The sequence below is a fragment of the Nicotiana attenuata genome, unplaced genomic scaffold, assembly GCF_001879085.1.
Source record: "Nicotiana attenuata strain UT unplaced genomic scaffold, NIATTr2, whole genome shotgun sequence".
NCBI lineage: Eukaryota > Viridiplantae > Streptophyta > Magnoliopsida > Solanales > Solanaceae > Nicotiana > Nicotiana attenuata.
The window spans coordinates 70,561-77,616 of record NW_017673997.1 but is presented as its reverse complement, the minus strand read 5'-3'; positions in this window follow the sequence as shown (position 1 = coordinate 77,616).

The following is a 7,056-nucleotide window of genomic DNA, read 5'->3' as shown; positions in this document are numbered from 1 at the left end:
CAGTTGATGCTGTGAGTGTGCAGTTTGAGGGTGAGACGCGAGCTAAAATAAAGCAGTAATCGAACCGAGAGATAGCCATTCGAGGCCTCGAGCTGGTCGATTTGGGGTCTCGAGGTCGAGTCTCGAGCTCGGGCTCAAGCTATCGCAGGAAATCGGGGAAGGGCTAACAGATGCAATAATATTAAAGGAGGCTCTTTATAGCCAATGATAAGCAATAAACAAGCAATGAATATGAAACAAGTATGAAAATAATAGGATAGAACAACAGTGTCGCGAGAGTATCTTAGAGAGAAAGAGAGAGAGTTATCATATATTTCATGTAAAGTCTTTGGCGCAACATCAGTCCCTTACAACATAGTTAGAATCCCCTTTATATAGAAGGGAAGAAGTTTGTACAGTAAGGCACATATTAGTTGTAAAGGCGTGGAGATGGGACGGCTGAAATGACGCCTCGAGTAGGGCTCAGAATAGCCTGGCTATGCTTTTGCCAGACTTAGCCGTGACATATTTTAGCCGTGACATATTTTAGCCGTGTCTTGGGAACTCCTATTTCTTCTTTAGCCCCGATCAATATCCTCCCGAGGCCGGGTGCCGATGGGCCCCGAGGGAGAAGACTCGAGCGTATCTTTGCAGCCTCGAGGCTGGGAGTCGATCTTTCGAAATGCTTAAAAGACGGGAAATTGGACTCTCCGGTTTTGCCGTAAAGAGAACCCTAATTTCAGAGAGAGTAAACGAAGTTGAAACAATTAATTAAACCAAGAGATTTTAAAGGAAAATAACCAATAATAGTCGAATCACATTAGATCTATAAAGATCTGAGGAGATTCGAACAGTAGTAAAACTAGGGTTTTCAGAAAATAGTACAGATGAAGAGAATCGGTCGAAAACCCATGGATTCGTACTATAAACAAGAGGGAATCCATACTCACAAACGAAAGTGGCCTGAGACAAGCCGGTAAACAACTTTCAAGCCGGAACAGGTTGGGCTTCCATGAGATCCTCTCAAGGATTCATGAAATCAAGCAGCCAGAGAGTATAGGAGACCCGTGGTGGTCGGAGAATGCACAAAATAACCATGGAAAGGAGGTCTCCGCCGGTGACGGCGATTAGGGTTAGACGTGAATTGAGAAAGAGTTGGAGATGTTAGGGAATGAAGGCGGCGGAAATGAAAGAATGAAGGGGTTTAGGGGGGCGTTTGGGATTATTATGGTAAGTTTAATTGTGGACCATTGATCTAATAGATAAACGGCCATGATTAAACGGGGTTATTGGGTCGAGTAGGTTTAATTGGGTTAGGGTCGTTTTAAATTGGGCTTGGGTTTAATAAATTGGATTGGNTTGGTGTAAGTTAGGGGCTGTTATTTAAATACCCATTTTACTAATTAAAATAATATTAAAAATAGCTAATAAAATGATAAAAATGATTTTCAAGCATGAAGGTGATTTAAAATAATTATTCAATATTATAAAATATAAAAAGTTATTTTCGGTATAGATAATGTAGTTATGCCTATGTAGGGGCTATATTTGCAAAATATGCAATTATAGTCTTAAACATGCAAATATGATTATAAAAAATACAATTAAAATGTTTGAACACTCATATGAACATAAGTGATGAATTTAGATGATTAAATCATCATAAAATAATATGAGGATAATTTTGAACATTTATGTAATTTAAAAATGTAGAAATAAATGGATTTAGGGCCTTTAAAAAGTGTAGAAAAATTGTAGAACACTTGTGTATGTTTGTAAGTGCATGTACAATATTTTGAAAGTATTTATGCAAAATTTAAAATATATGAGGGAAAAATCTAGTATCAACAAACGGAAAGAGCAAGATTCTCGCCACGTCCCCAAGATCACGGCGTAAATTCCGGAATAAATTTGTGCGAGTCAGTATGAATCCGTACTAGGCGGTTATACAGATGTCCCAATAAGATTCTTTACTGTAAATAGAAATGTACCTCAATTAGGGTTCCTCTATTATATAAAGGGGACCCCAATCATTTGTAAATATCATCAATCATTGGCAAAAGAATACATTCTCGTTAATTGCTAATCAGAATCGTCCTTTAACTTTATTGTTCTTACTTTATTATTCTTGACCTGCCTCGAAGCCACCTTAGCTCGAGGTCGAGACTGGCTTGCACACTCGTTTGATTTTAATTATTTCTTTCGCTTATACGTTAGTTTTCTTGGTTATTTATTAGTATTGAACTAAATCAAATATCTTTAAAATCATAAATCAAGTTTAATTGTTACTCGTATTTTCGAGGTAAACACAAATGTTTATAAATGTTAATATGAGTTTAAGTGATCTTACATTATCCATGATTATTCGAGTTAAGTATTACATGTTACTCCCTCCGTTCCAATTTATGTGAACCTGTTTGATTGGGCACGGAGCTTAAGTGAAAAAATTAAGACTTTTGGAATTTACGGTCCTAAACAAGTGAAAAAGGGGTCCAGAATATTTGTGGGGTTATAGAAGTTTCTCATTAAGGGTAGAATTGAAATTTAAACTAAATTGTTTCTAAATTTAGAAAGTGTCATTCTTTGATAGACCAAAAAGAAAATAGATTTACGTAAATTGAAATGGAGGGAATACTAGTTAGGAAATAAGTATTCTTTTTATTTTCAAAGCCAAGTTTACATGTTTCTAATTATTAAATTATTTATGAAGGCTTAAAATTTCTTTATGCCTATTTGGAATCTAAAAGATTTGACCGTTATACTTTAAGTGATGATTATTATATTGAACTAGATTATCATGCATGAACATGTTAAAGTTTCATGATTGCAGTTAATGAAAATCTTTATAAGATGGTAACAGTACAAAGGGTTACGAGAAGCCATATATAAAAGGTTGCTACTTTTGCTATATGAGATACAAAACTTTGGTAGCCGCATAAAGGGGTGGTATTTTTCCATAACAAGGCACAGAAGATTGGTGACCTTAAAAAGGGCTACGAGTAACCGTATAAAGGGTTACTAATCGCCACAACTGAGCGCAAAAAACGTTATAGTCGAGTGGAAACTACCTAAAAGCTAAAGAAAGGAAGAAAGAAAAGAAAAGAGATTGTAATTAATTAAGAAAGATGATCATGCCCAACTATGCGTTATAAAAAGGACTAAGCAGTCGTTGCAAATATATTTCGGTTAACAAGTCCGGAGTCGAATCCCACAGAGAACTAAGGCTTAGCTATAGTTGTTCAATATCGCTAAGAAACACAAGTCCAAAAAATTTCCTAATTATAAAGATTATAATATTTATTTTTATCTAATTAACTAGCAAATACTACAAAGCAGTAAAATTATCAATTAACAAGGATAAGGATTGGAGATAAGATTAAGGAGGTCTAGAGTTATGATTTCCTCTATTGTCGGAATTCTTTCCGCTACGTTTTCTATAAATTTGCCTAAGTCTTCTCTACCGATCATGAGCGCTCTGAGTGTTGCAATTCTCTCCCGAGTAACTACCATAATTTACCAGACATATTCTCCCGAATTACGCTAGCTGGCATTAAGTACGGCTCACTCGGATCGCACCAAGGTTTTGTTATCCCTAATCCCACCTTTAAACCCTCCGTATTGATCCGTCATATACATTAGGAGTGATGTTGTTCAGCAACTACCTAATTATGCACTCTCTCCCGAGTAACACACACTAATAGGCACAGTCGATTGAGAGCTCTTCAACCAACCACAATATAAACGTGGTTGAACAATTAGAGAAAAAGCTACAACATATCTATATTAACGTAACAGGAAAATCATCCTATAATAGGTCCATCAAAATCCTAGATAACAAATTAGCTATTCATAATAGTATGCATAACTACAATACTAGAATTTATGACCAATAATGAAAATAGGAAGAAGGAAGTGAAAAACTCGTAGAAGAATTCTCCGCCTTGCTCCTAGTGTGTTCTTGCCTCCTTAGGTCGAATCTCCTCTCAAATCTGTCCAATCTCAATCTCCCTCGACTATCTCCTCTCAAAGTGGAGTTTTTAGGTCTATTTATATGTGTAGGAAAATACCTAAACGTGTAGGTCAAGTCCTAGTAAAACCAGGAGACGAAATATATCTTCAAAACTCAGAATGGTCTCGCCCCAGACCTGGCGTCTCCAGCCTAACGCCTGGTCGGCTTGGCCTTTATCTAGCCTCACTAGCATAATGCCAACTTCAAGCCTGGCCTCGCCAGCATAATGCCAGCTTCAAGCCTGGCTTTTCCTGGCCTCGCCAGCCTAACGCCAGCTTCAAGCCTGGCGTCACCAGGGTCTCTCATTCACTGGTCCTACACGCTTTCGACTTGTAGGTCTCCTTTTCCTTATACTTTCATCTCCAATTCACCTACACATAAAATAGACTCCATAACGCGCAATAAAGTGTAATTTATTATTAAATTATATAAAATGCAAGGCAAATAATGTACAAAACTACGGAATTATGGCCACACATCAAAAGAATCGGTAATTATTGTTTAACTGTGTCACTGACATTGATTTGTATGTTAAGCTTTTCATGATTTTTTTTATAGTTGTGATGAGCCGATCGATCTTTTTGAGTTTTAGTGTTCAGTTCGATAGTTTGAGATCTTTAGTAGTTTCATATGTTATATCACGACTTGCGTGTATGGTTAGTTTCGATGTTCTAGAGGTTCGCGGTGCAAATGGAAAAGAAATTCTTATTTTAGAAGCTTTAAGTTGGAAGAGTTGACCGAGGTTTGACTTTTGTGAGAACGATCCAGGAGCGGTGTTTCAATGGTTCCTTTGGACCAGGATGATGATTTTGGACTTAGGCGTATGCCCGAAATTGGATTCGGAGGCATCTAAGTTAATTTGGCACTTTTTATCAAAAGTTGACAATTTGAAGGTTTAGAACTTTTCTAAGTTTGACCTTGGTTTTACTTTATGTCTATCGAGTTTGGACTTTTATTATGGGACTTGGAACGGGTCCCTTTTGTCATTTCGGACCTGTCTGCGAAGTTTGGTATCATTCCGAGTTGGTTTGATAGGAATTAGACGCTTGGTTGTGTTTTTAAAAATTCTTGCGTTTCATGGCAATTTCTTTCTTTTGGTGTTTGATTAGTGGTTTTATATGTTATTTTAATGATCCAAGCGCGCGAACGGGCTCGTATGATATTTATGTACTTTTTTGGATGATCGGTGCGGAGCCTTGAGGGCTCGTGCGAGTTTCAGGCGCGTTTCAGTGTGTTTTGAGAGGTTCAGTTTTTGCTGGTCCTTCTATTCTCGCATTTGCAAGGAGGTAGATGCATTTACGACAATCTCATTTGTAAGATCATTCTTGCTTTTGCGAATTTTAGCTGCAGGCAAGGACCTCGCATTTGCAAGGATTGCATCGCATTTACGAATGCTAGATGTTCGCTTTTGCGGTATGAGCTTCGCTTTTGCAACGAGCCGTATGGGTGAAGAAACTTCGCATTTGCAAAGTGTGTTGTCGCAAATGCGACATTAGCGGGGACTATCATGGGTCGCTTTTGAAAACATTTGTCCTCTTTTGTGGAGGTCGCATTTGCAAACCCTTGATCGCAAATGAGACACCTACAGCTGGTTATATGTTGTGTGTTTCGGGACTTAGCTTCATTTACCATATTTTTTAGCCTTAGAATCCGTAGGAGGCGATTTTATGAGGAAATTTTCATACAAAGTTATTGGGTAATTGATTTTAACTCAACTTTGATTATATAACGTGATTATTTATGAAATTTAACATTTAAATCATGATATTTGAAGAGAAATGTTTGGGATTTTGACTATGTTTTGGAAAAATAAAAATTTGGGATTCAAGAGTCGAATTGGACTCAGATTTTAAAACCAAACACATATTTGGACTCGTGGGGCTATGGGTAGTCAGGATCTATCCTTCAACTAGGGTTTTAACCAGACGTGCATGGGGTTTACTTTTAATGACTTTTGAGGATATTTGTAATGATCTTAATTTTATTAATCGAACCTGGTTTCTCTTGCATTGTTTGATGATATTAAGTCATTTTTTTATACTTGAGCCGATCGGAGGTGAATTTAGAGGAAAAGCATTTTTAGAATATTGATTGAGGGTTTTTAAGGTAAGTATCTTGCCTAAATTTGTGTGGGGGAACTACCCTTAGGGCATGACTTAATTGCTTAATTGTGTTATGTGTAAACGACGTGTACACAGGTTATTTGCCTACTGAGTGTCCTGACTTAAACCTCGTTACTACTCCACCTAGGTTAGTCTTGATACTTACTGGGTACCGACCATGATATACTCATACTACACTTCTACATATTTTTGTATAGATCCAGGTGTTGGAAATAGCAGCCCCATGCAGCGAGAGCTTCTTCGATCGTGAGGATTCAAGGTAGATCTGCTTTGTTCGTCGCAGTCCCTTGGAGTCCTTTCCTTAGATTTATATTGTCAATTATCTATCCGAACAATATTTTAATTTGCGATATTTCTATTAGAGTTCATGATTTTGTACTATAAATGCGGCGTACTGACATTCTCTTTATAGGAACCTACATTGGCCTATGTCAATGTAGGCACAGGTATTACAGGAGAGCAGATGACAGGCTAGGTTGCGGGCTTATTCTGGTATTAACTAGTGACCTTTGCTCTTAGTCATGGAGTTTCCTTACTTTTCATTCAGTCAGCAATAGTTGTTTATTAATTATTAGTTTTAAGGATTATGCGGGAATCGTATTGTATAGGGTAAAATCGGTTGTTAGCAAGTGGATAAACAGTAGGGTGACACGTGGAACGGAGAATAAATGAAAGTTATGTCGGTGAACAATCAGCATTAGTTACGAAGTGCGTAATCGGTACAGGATGGATCCCGAAGGGTACATAATTGATGGAAGTGACTCAAAGGATTGACATCGGATAGTATTTAATGAGCAGTCGTTACAAAGAATATTTGCATTCAAAGCCAATTGTTATGCACCCATCAATGACACTTTTATTCTCATTCAAGAAGAGCTTGATTTTAGGACCTTGTCTCCCTAGGAATAGCTATAAATATCATATTGGCAACTCTTGTAAAGACAT